The sequence below is a fragment of the Lingula anatina genome, chromosome 9, assembly GCF_051362555.1.
Source record: "Lingula anatina isolate TDL-2025a chromosome 9, LinAna3.0, whole genome shotgun sequence".
Taxonomy (NCBI): Eukaryota; Metazoa; Brachiopoda; class Lingulata; order Lingulida; family Lingulidae; genus Lingula; species Lingula anatina.
The window spans coordinates 17,306,309-17,323,139 of record NC_141775.1 but is presented as its reverse complement, the minus strand read 5'-3'; the positions used below and the strand labels follow the sequence as shown (position 1 = coordinate 17,323,139).

Sequence of the window (16,831 nt, the reverse complement as noted above, 5' to 3'; positions counted from 1 at the left end):
AGCCCGATATCCACGATAGCAAGCCGAGCGTCAGCGAGGCATGCTATCGTGGATATCGGGCGAGGGGGTAACAGTGCATTATTTGTCATACATACTAAGGGAAATCGTGCATGTTCCTCACCCAAACCCCCTAACTTTGAATAGAACACGCTGATATCACCGCGCATGGGGTGATATCAAAGAATGGACTTTTCCCGCGCTTACGCCGATAGTTTCTGTCTAATTGTGGTCACCGTCCAATTATTTTCATTTGTGTGAATGGTTTGTGGTTGCGTGTGCTTTGGCAGAGATATGGGTCAGTGGTTTTCTGTGAGAAGTTGGCTGCCCATCTCCCGCACGTGGCAGTTTCCTGCCCATCTCCCGCACGTGGCAGTCACTCTCATTCATTTTTCGGCAAAGCTGACAGCGACATTGCAGAAATGCTGTTTTCTGATGTATCGGACGACGAACTCGTGAGCGCAAGTCAAACGGCAGAGAAATCTCATTATGAAACTGAGCAACAATTTTCTGACATTTCGGACGACGAACTTATAAGCGCAAGTCAAAATGCAGAAATGTGTTATTTAGACGCGAAGCAGCAGCAGGAGCAGCAGGCTTTCTCGGCTGAGATGAAGGTGCGTATAACAAAAATACACATTTTTCATTTATGTTTATCTTTTCCATATGTATTTCCACTACATAATTATACGACAAAATGCATTTGTACCTTGACATTTGAACGGATGAGATTCATTGCTTTCGAAAAACGTGAAAATTGACATATTTGACAAAATGCGTTTTCTTATGATATTATCCTGTTTTTAGGAGGGGAATGGCAGTAAAAGGTTCGCTATCCCAGTAACAGATGAGGAAATGGAGTTGCGCTCAAAAGCAAGCTTACCTAAGAACACGTTGCGTCGTAACATGTGGGCACTTAATACATGGAATAAGTGGGCAGTGGCGCGAAACAACACACGGTTGCACGGTTATCAAGGAAACGACATTGCCATTAATAAATGGAATAAAATAAAGAAACCACTGACAAATCTATCTGACGAGGAACTTCAGTACTGGATATCCAAATTTATACTGGAGGTGAGAAAAGAGAACGGTACGGAATATCCTCCAAGGACACTCCTGTCCCTTGTGATGGGACTGCAGAGTTACATTCGCACTGAGTCGAAGCGAGGGATTGATTTATTAAATTCTGATCAATTTGTGGGTCTCCGACAAGTATTAGATTCTGAGATGAAACGTCTTTCTCATACTGGCCTTGGATGTAACACCAAAAAGGCCCAAGCAATTTCTTTGGAGGATGAAAGCAAGCTGTGGTCATCGAAAGCGCTGGGCGACTATAATCCCAAAGTACTCGTGCGTACACTGCACTATTTGAATGGCAAAAAATTCGGATTACGAGGTGGACAGGAACATCGACGACTGCGATATAAATCACCTCAAATTACGCTCCACGAACCTGAAGGTGAAATTGCTTATTTGAAATATTCAGAGGACGTCTCTAAAACGTGTCAAGGTGGCCTAAAACATCGCAAATTAGTACCAAAGCAAGTGACCCATTTTGCTAACGCAGACTGCCCGTAGCGATGCCATGTAAGGATTTACAAGAAATATATGGAATTATCCCCCAAAGATAACAGAGACGATTCTTTTTACCTCCAGCCTTTGCAGAAATGGCGGGAAAACGTATGGTTTAGTCGACAGCCGATTGGTGTGAATACCCTGTCAAACTTCACCCGAGAAACGTGTGAAAAGGCTGGCCTGAAAGGATTCTACACCAACCACTCTCTGCGGGCAACTACTGCGACGCGTCTCTTTCGGAGAGGTGTCGATGAGCAGCTAATTATGACCAAAACAGGGCATCGTTCAGTCGAAGGTAAATATCATCAATACCATACATAGACAGCAAAATTTAAGTGCGTGTAACTGTTTTGTATTAATCTAAAATTTCACAATAATTTAGATTAATTCTTAATTGTCTCTCAACTGCTGTAGGCCTAGACTCCAGGCAAATTCATTTTGCCACGAAGATCCCCACTCCCCATGTCTTTTTAAGTATTATTTTATTTTATAGTACTAATGAGTTTATGCACAGATTTTACAACATGCACTGTGGTTACAATCAATTGTGATGTTATTTTCATTTACTCATTTATAAGGGAAAGGGGCTCATATTTTACCAGTATATTATCCTTTAGTATTATTTCGTTTCTTTCGGATATGTTTCTAGGCGTTCGTTCATGTAAACGGCCGTCTGAACAACAGGAACAACACATCAGCAGAATCCTTGACGGGAGTGATGATGGTCCGACGCCGCCGAAAATACGCACTCAGACAGACGTCAGTGATGAAAGTGTAACACAAACAGATTCTTCTTTGAGTAGACTTATCGATTTAACAAATCAGCCGGTTGTATTTCAGAATTGCAATTTCCAATTTCATTAAAATATAAATTAAATGCCTGACGTTGTTTCCTTCTTGTTTTTCTGTTTTCAGTGACTATTAATGTAAAATTCGAGAAAAAAAGCGAGATTTTTTTCGAGGATTTTACCGAGTCACCATGAGACACGCTATCATAAAGTGCGAGCGAAAGCGAGCACTTTTTGATAGCGGGTCGAGTTAACAGCATTGTTTGTGTGAACTTAACCATGCGGTTGGTTGGGCAGTAACAATGATATCAGTCCCTGCAATCCTTTTGTTTAGATATCAGCCCCGTGGTATGTATATGGCCATACAAACAGTCTTGATAGGCAGGGGCCCAAAAAGGGAGGGGGCATAAAAACAAAATGTATGTTTAGGTAAAGCAATAGTGCCGAGGTTACTTAAAAAAAAAAAAACTTCTTGCTGATAGAAGATAGGACTTGTTGATGAAAGGGCAGTATGACATCCATGATCTGTGGCGTAGCTGGTAAAACATAGAGATCAATGACTATCCCCGCCTAAGCATAATCTTAAAGACTTTTTAGTGAAGAGAAAGGACATATTATTGACGACGCAGATTTTATGATAATGACCAGCAATAAATTGTTCTCAAATCGATTATTTATTCTTAAGTATACCGTTTTTATGCAAAAGGTAATTTTCCTGGACCCACGATATATTCATTTTCGCGGCTTCCTGATTCCGGGGCCGGTGTGGCAGGATAGCACGTCCTAATAACGCAAGTCCGTCCGGACACTAAGTCCTGGGAATGCAAGTCCTAGGAAATGCATTGCTAGAAATGGAAGTCCTAGGACATACGTTACTAGGATTCAATGTCCGTAGGACGAAGGCTCCCAAGTAATGCAAGTCCTACGTATAGTAATGCACGTCCTAATGGGACGTGCGTTACTAACATTTTAGTAACGCATGTCCTATGTAGTTTACACTAAGAAATGACATGAATACATAGATATAGAGACATACTAGTTTTAAAGATATAATAAACGTTTGCTTTATTCTATTTATATGACATTTTATCTTTATATTTTACAATGTTTTCCGATAGGCAGTTTATATGCATATTTTAAAATGAAGAAACAAAAACAATTTATTTATTTTATGTGTATTTTTCATCTAGTAAACGCAAATTTTGACTTGTTAACGCATATTTTTGGCGTACTCCTCCCTCATTGCACAATATGTATGAGCCTGGTTTGCCTGATATTTTTTTAACAAAATAAGGCACCATCCAAAGGCATCCCTTATTTTCATCCTTTGAGGTATATGTACAGTGTATATTATTTCAAGTCCTTTTCTACTGGGGTGTACCTTTTGTGTTTTGCGACGAAATTCTTATTTTTTCTCCCTCTCTTTTTTTCAAAACCTTATTCCTAAGAGAAAAGTCACTTTACACAAAACGCGGGATCTCCGTTCTTAGATTTATTTTTCGGTTTACACTCGCTGAAATTAAAAAAAAAAAAAAAAACTCAAACTCGATGGAAAGTATGGGCTGAGATTTAAGACATATCAAGCCAGTTTAAAAATTGAAAATTGCAATATATGTATATAATGTTCTGTAAAAACCCTTTGTTATTTTGGTGCTTTGACAACTAAAAGACAAAACAAAAAAGTTGTAAATGTAATGAGCACGGAATTTCGAACACATGTTAGACATTAAAAACACCATTACACATTTTGCTACAAGTAATAAATAAGGGGAAGGGGGGTAAGGTTATGTCAAAGGTAGGTCTCGAACCCATAGATGTAACAGAACGATTCATGAATTCTTACCTTGTGGTCTTGCACGTTAACCACTACAGAGACGAGCTGAAGTTGCAAACCTCTCATTTTTTGTCTGATTTATGGCTCACCAGAAGGATTTCATATACATTTATAGTTTTATCATTTAACCATATTATTGCCTAAGGATAGGACATTCAACTGGCCGGACTTTTATTACTGTCATAGGTGTAACAGGAATAAAAGTCCGACAGTAATATAAGTCCTACCTACTCTAATTATGAGCCAGGAACCTTTTTTTAGGCAGTCGTGCCGTGCAAGCAGCCGTCTGTGCTTTGTTTGATCCGCCCGTCATCGTTGTTACGAGTTCCTCTTATAGTTAAACACCAATTTTTAGAAATGATTCCTAACAACAAAAATTTCAGTGGACTTGCTTGAATTCGATTCCTTCCATTCCTAGGAATTGCATTCCTATTACAGCGTATCACGTCTGGACGGTTTTAGCATACCCCCCGGAAGAGGGAATCATTACAAAACGTTCGAAAGTGTTTCAAAGCTGTTGCGCTTTCCATTCAAGCAATTGTGACGATGCGAATTTTGAGAAAAACATGTGTGGCAAATAATTCCGCAGAGAAAACACCATACTTGACTTCTGAAAGCTGTTTACAGCTGGTATGACACGGGTGGATACAGGCTAATTTGACTGTTGGGGGGGGGGGGGGGGTTTAGTTATCTGATTATTATTATTACTTTTTTTTAGGAATGACAGTCTTTCACTACAAAGTCTACCCTTGGCCCCATTGGTGTTGCGTTCGGGGTTTGCTATTGGGCCTCCAAAATATTTGGTGCTTTGGAGGGCAAACTGTGCCATTTGTTACTGTTTAGAATTAAGACCCCATTCCCAGAGATTAGATCGATCTACTTTAGATCAACCTAACTCCCTGGGGGTTCACGCTAAATAGCTGTCAGCCGAGCGGGCACGAAAGTTAATTACAACCTTACAGCTTGTAGTAGGCGGGACGGACATTTAAGCCGGATTATCTGACAGTAATCTAGTGAGACTCCCCACGGGGATAGATCGATCTAAAAGCTCTGGGAATACGCCCTAAGATTCAGCTAGTCAATATTATAATTACACGAGGGATATATTGGTGTGTGTGTGTGTGTGTGTGTGTGTGTTTTCTGAAACCGAAGGGGGGGGGGGTGAGTGCCCTCCCCCTGACCCCCTAAATGCGCCATTTTTTATCTTTGTGAAAAGTTTGATGCACGAATTTCCATTTTCACAAGTAGTACACCATTTGGCCAATAGGTGGAAGCACAATGCAGTGTAAGACAATCTGTTTCTCAATAGGTGGCGACTTGGTGTGCATTGAGTTCACTTGGTAATGTCTGTGACGCTTGGGAGAGCAATTGGTGTTCATTACTGATAATTTTTGCAATTTTCCAGTACAACAACTGCGTGATAATTGCCCAATCTAAAAAAAGTAATCTTAGCAATCACTGATTGGGCCAATATTCCCAATTTTCGGGCGAGCGGTTAATAATCACCAACGCCGATTTTTAGTTTGACAGTCAGGCAATAGATGTCAGCACAGTTGACCGTGAATAATTGCATCTCCAATTCCAATGAATGTTGAGCAATCCAATCTTCCAATTTAGACACGATTTGACAGCGGTGTAGGGCAGGTGCTATCAGAGAGAGAGTGTTAGAAATACGAAATTGAGGAGAGAGCATTGATCCGTCACACAAACAACATTTTGTTTTCCGCTTATCAGAACGTCAGGCAAATTCGTTCGAAAAAAAGCATCAAAACTGAATTCGATTAGTGACAAAAAGTGGTAGGCAGGATTACTGGTATAATACCGCTCATGTTTTAAATATTTCTCAGTGCTTAAATTGCTTAAATTGCTTTTTGCGTCAGTTCGGCTTTAATGGAAGTGCACTTTATCGTGCATTCCAATTCCTAATGAATTATTTTGTTTACGGGCTTTTAGGCACTGATGAACGGAAGAAAGGCTCTTGCTGATAAAACATATATATATGACTTATTTCATTTACTCTCCCAGTTTCTGAGTGGGTGTTTGAAAAAAAAAAAAAAAAAAAGAAAAAAAAAACAAGTATGATCTGTCGCCCGATGCGATATTTTGTTTCTTTTATATATTTACCATGTTGTACTTTGATAAAAATACTTTATAAACAAGATATCTAATTAATACAAACCGTCAGTCAGCCAGGGTTTACCCAACTATTATTTGACCATCCTTTGCTCACTTTACCAGAAATATTGCATGTAATGGGCATTGTGGCATTGTGCATACTCATTGAACGTAAACTTACAAGGCTTACAAAGCACATTTTAATGAAGCATTGGGAGTGAAGCTGCCATTGTAAGAAAAGCTTCACTTGTATGTAATGAAATAAGGAAGTAATGTTTTAATAAACAACGGTCCTGCTTTAAGCGCATACAATAGACGTCTGAAATTTGTTCTCTTGATAACCGAGACAAACAACGACAAAACAAAACAAAACAAAACAATAATGTTGACAAAGATAAGTTTCGAGATTGTAGTTTGGGAACCAAGCTTGCAACGGAGTTGAGATCACATCTGGGAAGTTTCCCTCGTTTCGGATAACAGCGGATAACACTTTGAATTAAGACAAAGCCATGGTTATGGGAATAGATATGGCCGTGTCTTTTTCAATTCAAAGAGACATCCCTAGCTCAAGTATTTGGATGTACTATTACGCCTCGAAGTGGGCAACTGAGTGCGCGTGTTTTACCACCCAAGTGTAGGTAGGATGCGACATGATGAATCGAACACTTTGTGCCTATTTAATCAACCCGTTAATGTTGCCACTTTGATCAATGTTTAAACATTGGCCTTTGGGATGTTACTCTAATTCGATCAAAACGACTCTCTCTCTCTCTCTCTCTCTCTCTCTCAACCCAAAAATATTGGACTACACCTTATGACACCATTCGCTACCAAGATGGCGTGTTTAGAAGCCTGTTGTGACAAAATTGATAAATATTTCGCCTATAAAAACCCAAGTGCGACGGTGATAACGTTTTATGTAGTCCATGTCAAAAATGAGTTATCATCCATAGTTAAATGTATTATTGCGTCCCTGCTGTTATTGCATGGTGTCATAAATAAGATGATTTATGCGTATTGTATTTCAGACTATATTGCGGTTTGTTGTCATCGGACACTATTATAGATTTGTTCTTTTGGCTGTATAACTGGTATGAAATGCGATTCGCTTGCATGACGATGGTTGATTCCTTTCATTTCGGGTCACATTTGTTTTCAACGAGTTTATACAGAACACTGCACTTAGTACTACAATAGCTCCATTAACTATATGTGAAGCGGGGCATCATGATACATAATGTATTAAATGTTATTATTGTTATTTTGTTCTTGTTGTCTTCACAAGGATACTGTTTATTATTATTATTATTATTATTATTATTGCTTTTGTTGTTGTTTTTATTATGTCTTTTGGTAAAGTCTGAGAAACTCCAAAAAAAAAAAAAAAAGATTAATTTTGAAAAGAGACACGAATCGATTGCTTAGCTCAAATACATGGGGAATTATTCCAACGTAAGCATTATTAAAAGACCATTAGTTAAACTAACTGCACCAAAAGAGCCAATGCCGTGGAGTTTGTCTCCAATATCTCTCTGGACGTACACCAACTGTGTGGTAACACAAACCAGAGAGGCCATTTATGTTATGACGTATTGAAACAACCCAGGGGGGTACGAATTATGAGAATTGAAGCAGCTCAGCTAAAATTAGCTTTTCTTTTTTGTTTGTTTGTTTGTTTGTTTTTACAGAATTGGAGTAGAACTACGATCTTTGACTGGAAAAACATATATATATATACTAAATCCGAACTTGACAAATTTTACTGACAGAAGGCTTCACGTGAAATATAACCAAGAATGTTAACACTGCCAAATGTGTTTGTTTGCACTCTTGTGTAATTAGACAATAAAGAAAGCCACTCTCATTTGAGCAGTAAAGAAAAAGTGCTTCACAAAAAATTGCTGATAGATGCAAGCGGCATTGTCACACCTAGGAGGGACATTATGACTAATATGAAAATGTGGGGTTAAGCGGGAATTAATTATGGCACTTTCGAGTAGCTGCCAGCTGATAATTTTTTTAATAAAAAGATTATTACATTTGAATATAAGGATTTTCTAAGGAATATATTTTAATGTGGAATTGCAGTTAAAAAAGGTTTAAATCGTCATTATTTTGTCCAGCACGTCTTGTTTTTCTTTCTCCAAGGCATTCTCTCTCTGCTCCAGTATGTTCTACTAAGTCCATTCCAAAGGTCATCTCAGAAGCTGAGAAGACGACAGATGAGCTCCATTCTCTCTTAATTTTCTCATCTCTATTCCAATGAGTGTCTTTGAAGTAGAAGATGACTAGAATATCCAGGATAGCATAATGACCAGTTCATACCGGTGACATTTAACCCTCCAAGCAGGAAACCGGACATCAAAGACATTAAATGCCAGAAGCGCGTTCCTGCTGTTTTCGCTACCGTGCTCAGGCAAGCCGATGACCTCGCCTAGAAAACACTTATCCTCTGGTAATGAGATCAGCATATCAGTTGTTAAATCAGCATTGAGGCGCCACCACTGATATCCCGTGTACTTTTAAAAGCATTTGTGCATTGTACATGTAACTTCATAGAGGTCACATATCTTGGAGAGAGAAAAGAAGATATGGTGGATAAAATACATGACGATAATTAAAACGTATTTTAAACTACAATCCCATTCAAAATATCTTTCTCAGAAAGTTGCAGTAGTGTTCGTAAAATGTATAGGATTTTAAAAGTGCATTTTTATAAACGACTTTTTAAAGGAAATGATGACGTAATATTTTCAATTTCTACATTATTTGTTTCATTCACATTTCCTTTTCTCCTGCTTGCCTTTTTATTCTTCATTCACATTGCGTATGTCTAGTGTAAAAATATGATTTAAGACATTATTATTATTATTATTATTATTATTATTATTATTATTATTATTATTGTTGTTGTTGTTGTCGTTGTTTCTTTTCATAACTTTGATATAACAAAAAACCGCATTTGACATTCAGCTAGATGATCAGTACACATAGAATATTGTCACCCCACATCCGTCACATTGATGACAGGAAATTGTTTAGAGGACACGAACCAAAAACAGGAATTGACAGTTAAGAATAATAATCAGCACTGCACGCCGTTGTCCAACATTTCTGAGTCTACGTTGTTATTACCAACAATCTACTGTATTATTTTTTCTTTCTGCTAGAACAATCTGCTGATATGGCTAACGGATCAGAGGCACATAGGAACCATTCCCACAGATATTTGGATCGATTTATCTCCCTGGGGAGTCTCACTAAATTGCTCTCAACTTAACCGGCTTAAATGTCTGTCACACCTGGTAAAGCTGTTAGGGGGCAATTATCTTTACCACCTAGCTGATTAGGTAAGCGTGACAGACAATTAAGCAGGTTAAGTTGTAATTGTAAGCCGGTTAAGTAATTTAGTGAGACTCCCCAGGGAGTTAGACCGATCCAGATGGATCGATCTAGGCATGGGAACCCAGTCCTAGTGTACCTAGCGTTTTTATCTTAACAATGCAGCTATGCAAAACATCGGAATATAGACCTTCAACCTTGACCTTCACCTTTGTCCTTTCCCCTTTCCACTTCATTTACCTAAGCCAATGTCCAAACCTCTTAACAAAGGACAATTTGTCCTGACTTAATTTGCTCTTCCCATTGTTGCTTTATTTTTACACATGGCACTGTGGATGTCAGTCCTATGGGGCACCGGGACGAAAAGATGGTAGGCAGGAAAAGATAGATCGCTCCAAAACGAGACAATCCATTTATGTCCGCCCCCGGGTCTGGGCTAGTAGGAATAACTTACGGCCAGACAACACTGACAGCTAGGGTGCTACACTAACAGCGGCTGTCAGCGGAGAGCGATGAAGAAATATCAACTCTAATGAGTCTCAGAAAGCGTTCAAGCTTTGCTCACAAAGATACATCTATATTTTGCGTAGATGTCACTGCACATCGTCAACTGGGAGCAGATATATATATATATATATATATATATATATATATATATATATATATATATATATATATATATAGTGTAGTTGTGTACGGCATTTTACATTTGATATAAGAAAGAGCTGTTCTAACGGATATCGACTTAGCTGAGCACCTTGAGAGCAGCAGCGTGCGGTCGCCGCCCCGTGATGTTGCCACTCATCCCCCCCACACACACACACACTTCGTCTAACCCTTCCAATTATCCTCTTGTTTAATAACTTCAAGTACAGATAACGGGGTTTTGTTCTCATCGAATATAATTTATTATTTTGCCGCAACGATGAAATCCTTTAAAATTAAATACGCCAGTAAAAGCAAAACTGCGGCTCTCTACAAAAATGTCATATTTATAACTGAAATGACTTTGTATTATTTTCTGTTACAAAATGCATTACTACAGTTGCTGTCTTAGTTATAGGATGCTGTGGAATAATACTCAGTTTTATCACGGGTGAGCCATTGCGACCTGAATATTTTAATAAAAGGGCAAACGTTTTTCGCATTGATAAAAGTACAGTTTGGTCATGCCAGTTCATTTTGTATTAGAGCGCTATTAAAAGAAGAGCACAAAAACTTTTCATTTATCAATAAATGCAATTTTCTGCGCCAATAACTGGCTTAATTATCTCATCATTTTTTCGACAACGTAAGCGGGGAGAGATCCCCTAGCGAACCCTGCGATAAAAGACCTGTCCAGGATACAGGGAAATAGATACTTTCTTCATTAACTTGCCAATTTATTTTGGTCCTTAATGTGTCTGTTTCATTTATCCCTTCAGGCAAAACGAGCGATAGAATTTGACCTCACTGGGGACGGCTGTGAAGGTAACGAGAGCCCTTTCGCCTCCAAGTCGACAGTTCCAGGCGGAGTATGTTAAGACCAACAATCTTTTTTACAACTGTCCATTCCCGCCGTTGTCAGACGCTGGTGTTGTATTACTAGCAGATATGTACATATGTGTATGTGTTGACAACTAAAAAGTTGACCTTATTGGTTGACCGTGTTCGATTAGTCATGAATATGAAGTTAAGTGTAATTAAAGTATCTAAAACGTGCATATAACTAGTGTGGAACAGGCCCCATAACTGACCATGAGGTACACACGTTTTGAACAGATGTTTCATTATATGATATGGAATTTTGGCTTTGCAGCAAGAATGACAAATATATATACAGATATATACACATAAAGAAAAAAAGCATATGTGAAATATATATATTAAATTATGACAAATGCTCGAGGTTATATTTTGTAAATAGTGTTCCAAGACCGTTCTCCAGGCTATTAGGGAATGCTACAAGGATTTTATTTCTATTTTTGTAATTGCCAGAGGTCCAGAGGTTCAGAAGATGGTAATTAGATATCACAGGCAATTCAAGCTGTTTTATCCCCACTTGACATTTTTATGAGGATTTTATGACCCGAGGAAATATAGGACCGAAGCAGCGATTTAATTGCGAATGGTTTTTGATGAACTGGTTTTACTGTCGTGAAGTTAACGTTGTTGTCAGCGCACCAAAACGTGCCTGGAATTCTCTTCAATGATAGTGAAGTCACCAACGAAACTCGTCATTAGTCCCCATTAGATTTCCCTAGAGGGTCTCCACTGGGATCGCCGGAGTTGATCTGTTTCAAGGACGCCGTGAATTGATGTTTTTAGTGGACCACACTTAAGGAAAAAGAAAAATTGGCAAATGCCTCTTGTATTACTATCAAATTGATCCCGTATCCTATGCTCCAATTCTATATGCATTGTCAATATCTCCTTTGACAAGTTTGGTGATGCTTTTATAAAGCATGTGACAATTCTTTTTTTCCTGATTTTGACAAATCCAAAATGTTAAGTTAATCTCAAAATAGACACAAGAGTGAATTTTTTCTTTTTTCAGTCTGTTTCCAAACCTGACGTTCGTCTCTTAATTTATCTCTACTAAATGCCCCCACACACTGAAATGCGTTTATTCACTTATCTACCTGTATTGCGTTGACATTTCCATGCTGCTCGTATTATAAAAGATATAGGAGTCAACCTCTCAATGCTATGATTACGTGAGTTGGGACTTCAAATTTGGTCTAATAGTATAGTAAAAATTAAAAAAAACATGATTGTTCTGTTTTATCTGTTGTAGATTGGGCTCGTCCAGAGACGGCCCCTACTATCGATTTCTATTATTACTCTTTGCTAAGAGAGCCCGGATGTGAAACTCTACGATTCTTGTTATGTGTTGTATTCAGGACGCAAAGAGTGTAAGTGTTTATTCTCTTCCAAAGGATAAATAAAATATATGATTTTAAACTTTTAGACATTCAGGATGAGAGGAAAAAGTTCAGTTCAAGTCACATAGCCAAATATAAACTGCAGATTTGTAATTAAGTTGAATATTTCCTTAGAAACTATGCAGCTTCAGTTAAAGAAACTTAACGTTAAATGGAAGTTAGTTCTCAAAAACCAACTACATTTTACATGTACTTCCCATTTTTTTCCTTTCATTGTAGTGTTAGTTATTAATGTTTTAAGTATTTGTTGAAGTAGTTATTATTATTATTTCTTTTTTTTTTCTTGTTACAGTTTTAGACCTCGACAAATCCAAGTTATTATCAAGTCGAGTTCAACTAATAATAAAGAGCGAGCGTATGAAACATTTGTTTTCACCATACAACATATAACGTTATCAAATCTCTACATTATATTTCAATATTGGATGGCATCTTAAAATCCGGCATTTATACTGAAAATGTCACCCAAAGATTGACACGAATATTAATTAAAGATGCGGTGTGGGAATAAACCGACACATTACTGAATAGGAAAGTTTAACCAATTAGAGCAAATCACGAAGGTATTTACACCACGCTGTAGACTGCTTCAGATTACTCAATGCTTCCAAGATGAAATTGTTGCCCTGATGGCAGCTTTACCCCAGGGAACTTGCGGCATTATGTGCTCTGTCCCCGAAGGCCCCTTTATCTACGTAATATACTCAAGACTGACAGGAAGAAATGCTTTAAGAGAAGGATGAGCCGGATGAAAACTTTCAAGCCAAGGGAAAGTTGGGTCAAATGTCGGGGTGAGGTGGGGTCGGGTGAGGTGGGGGTAGGGTGAGGTGAAGGTTGGGGGGGGGGGGGGGTGAAGGTGGGGGTACTTCGGCTTTTAACGTTTACCCCCCGAAAAAAGATAAATAAAAAATTGATAAATTAAAAATGCGAACTAAGACAAAATCAGGAATCCATGTTTCTACTTATTCTAAGAAATTTGCCAATTCCTCATTTGGCTTTGAGTTCAATTGAGCTGATCGATTTTAATTCGTTGCATATTCCATTTCATTGTAGCAGCTAACTTCATAGAGATGTCCCCATATATTTTAAGACGCATTCCTACCAGTGATATAACTTAACAGTTGATCTACTGCTGTGAACAGTTCATGTCTGTATTTTTTTAGTGTGCAAAAAGACGCTTCCCTTATCCACTGTACGAAGCAGAACCTAGGATTTTGGCGTTTCCAATATTCACGCTTATTTTCATGAAAAGAACTTCAATCAGTTGAACAAAAAACGAGCCAAATTGGTTTTCTGAGTACAATCATCAATATTGGACAGGCGTAACAATAATAGCCGTAAAAGTAAAGTCTAAATTGAATAGGTCAATTTCAGTAGCAAAATTACTTTTTTAAATGGGTGGTGCGATTAATGAACAGACCTTCATTCCTTTCTATGCCTACTTAAATAAACATGTTTTCGCCATTTTTCACTTTAAATGTGGGTATTTCCTGAGAGAGAGAGAGAGAGAGAGAGAGAGAGAGAGAGAGAGAGAGAGAGAGAGAGAGGTCAGGTCAAATTGACCTCTGGTGACCTCCGTTGACCTAATGCTGGCGAACGCTGACCACCTAATGAGGGATTACCAAATTATGTACTTGATAGCGAAGTTAATATTGAGTTATTTTAATTTTAATTAATGATGACATTTGAGAATGTCTATGAAACGGTCATTTGAGGACGCTTGGATATTATAATCAACTTGTTTTCAATTATAGCTTAAAGTGACCAGAAACAGCCACTGCACACGTATGAACATATCCAATTAAATGTCACCGTGTAAAATTCCTCGACTGGTTGTCGAGCAAAGAGCTTGTAGATAGGTCGATCCAGTTAGATCGATCTAGGCATGGGAACCCAGTCTTAGAATCTGGCAGATTGTGTTGAGCTATTGGACGCCCCGGTTTCAGACACTGCAGCTTGGTGACACGGTAATCGACAACACAAAACGAATGGTTGGGAGACATTGCCAAATGTCATCCTTGGGGGCGGGATCTATCAATTAAAGCTCACTCGTCACTAGATGGCAATATTTGTTGGAATGTCGATGGAGAATGGGACAATATAATGGCAGCCCACTGGTTTCGCTTGTCCCCCTGTCTCTCTTTCCTCTCTCCTGTTTCTGTTAACTCTTCGGAACCACTGTCTTCCATAGGCATTGACGGACAGTGATCGTATTTGAAAATTCCCTTTCAAATATTAATAACGAGATCAAAAATTATTTTAATATTGACAGCTTTGATGTTGGAAAATCCAATTCAAAATTGTTTTGGGGTCAAAATGAAAGCAAATTAACGATGGATTTTTCAGAGGTTTCCCTCTTCACGGTGTCGGCGTGAATTGTTCTATAGCGGGTATTTTTAGATGTTAAAGCATTACCCATAAGGGTTCATAGAATGATAACCCAATATCTACCGTGTATGAATTGATGGATTGTGACATCCAAAGCCTGGCTCTGCAAATCATTTATCACATAAGTGTTTGATAAATAGGACTTTTTTGCTAAGACTGAAGGAAAAAATAGATTGAATTTGCTTCAGCGGCTAGACATCCGGTTTCTCCAAACCACCCATTTATTTACACTAAAACGCTTCCAGAACACAGGTTCAAAGACACTGCCTCGAATCCAATCTTTCTAGGCCATACCCAAACACGTGATATCGAGGCTATAGCACTGAATGCTACCAGAGGCCCAAGGGTACTTTATCAAAACCGACAGTGCGTTTTGTTAGCTTACATAACTGTCTATTACTCTGGAGTTTGAATGATGAACGACCCCCAAAGGAAAACAACATTGTTCTTAGAAAGACGCAATAAACAGAATTCACGGTACGTGGCTTATATTTACTTTTTAACAAGGTCACGGTTTGCGTTTTGGGTGCAAGGGTACGCCAAAGTCATTTTCACTATAAAGGGCGTAATTGCGCATGAAATCGACCAAAGTTACTTAGGTTAGTAGATAAATAGGGAATATTATAACCATCAACAATAGATGGTCGGTACATGTAGTTATAGGAGCTTCCTTGATGTTGGAAAGCACTGTATAATAATAATAATAATAATAATAATAATAATAATAATAATCGCTGCCTATCCTCCGTATCGGCTTTGTTTCAACTCTCACCTCAATAACACAAGCTCCCCCCCCCCCCAGACAAATTTGACTATTAGTTCACTGAAAACAAACTTTTTTTTAACAAAACGAGCCAGGTTTCCCAGGGGAAAAGAGGCGCGTGTTCTTTGTCTTTACTTTAATCTACAATGCCTAATATGTCATTATTCCTTCATTGTTTGCCAATTCGTTCGTGGAGAAACGGTTAAATGCTCTTTTCTTCCCTCCTTCCTGTCTTCCTTTCTTTCTTTCTTTCTTTCTTTCTTTCTTTAAATTCTACCTTTTCTGCTACTCCCCCTCCTCTCCCGCATCCACAAATCATCTTCAGGTTAGCCGGTGCTTAGTTGCCAGCTAAGATACATCGTGATTTAATGGGACTTAACGAATCACGCTAATGAGGATACCAGATACTCGATATTACTAACATTTTTTGACGTACACTTTATCAGTTTTTACAGACAACGTTGACAGTGATTTATAACGTCTTCAATTATAAGCTTTGATTTAAAGTACGCAGTAGTGATGCACTTTGCTTGATATTTTTGATAGGGAAGAGATGTGATTTTGTTTCAGCTGGTATTTGTATCCATGCACACGCCCGGGCAATTTTCGTTTATGAGTTTGGGAGGTCGGCGGGGGGGGGGGGGGGGGGGGGGGGGGAGGTGGGGGGGGGGGCGGGGGTTTACACAGTGTTGGAGTGACCTTCTATGAATGCGCATTTTTGTCGTCGAGAATTCGCGCACACCAGTTAGTCAGAGAACATGGTTCATACCGGAGATACGTCTCAATTCATTTCAACCACAGCAGATTACATCTTCGATAACAAAACGGGGCAATTATTTCAGTTACTTATCAGTTGTGCGTCACAATATTCTTCTCCAGACTGATCAACCGCCGTAATAGGCGTTAATGAGGTTGGGGTAATGTCTATGGCTGTAATATGTCCCTGGTGTTTTACACGGTGGATAAGCCGGTCTTAATCAAGTAAAACACGATAAGCACAGCATATCTTAGATTTGACTGGGAACATAACTAGACCTGGGTCCCCCCACGGCCTCTGGTCGGTCTCGCATCTTATCTTTTTGCGCCACGAAATCGGGAATCT

At 38.6% G+C, this 16,831-nt stretch overlaps 1 pseudogene; it reads left to right on the top strand.

The window, feature by feature from the left end:
• Positions 1-105: 105 nt before the first annotated feature.
• Positions 106-2,456, top strand: LOC147760012 (zinc finger MYM-type protein 3-like; annotated as a pseudogene).
• Positions 2,457-16,831: the final 14,375 nt, after the last annotated feature.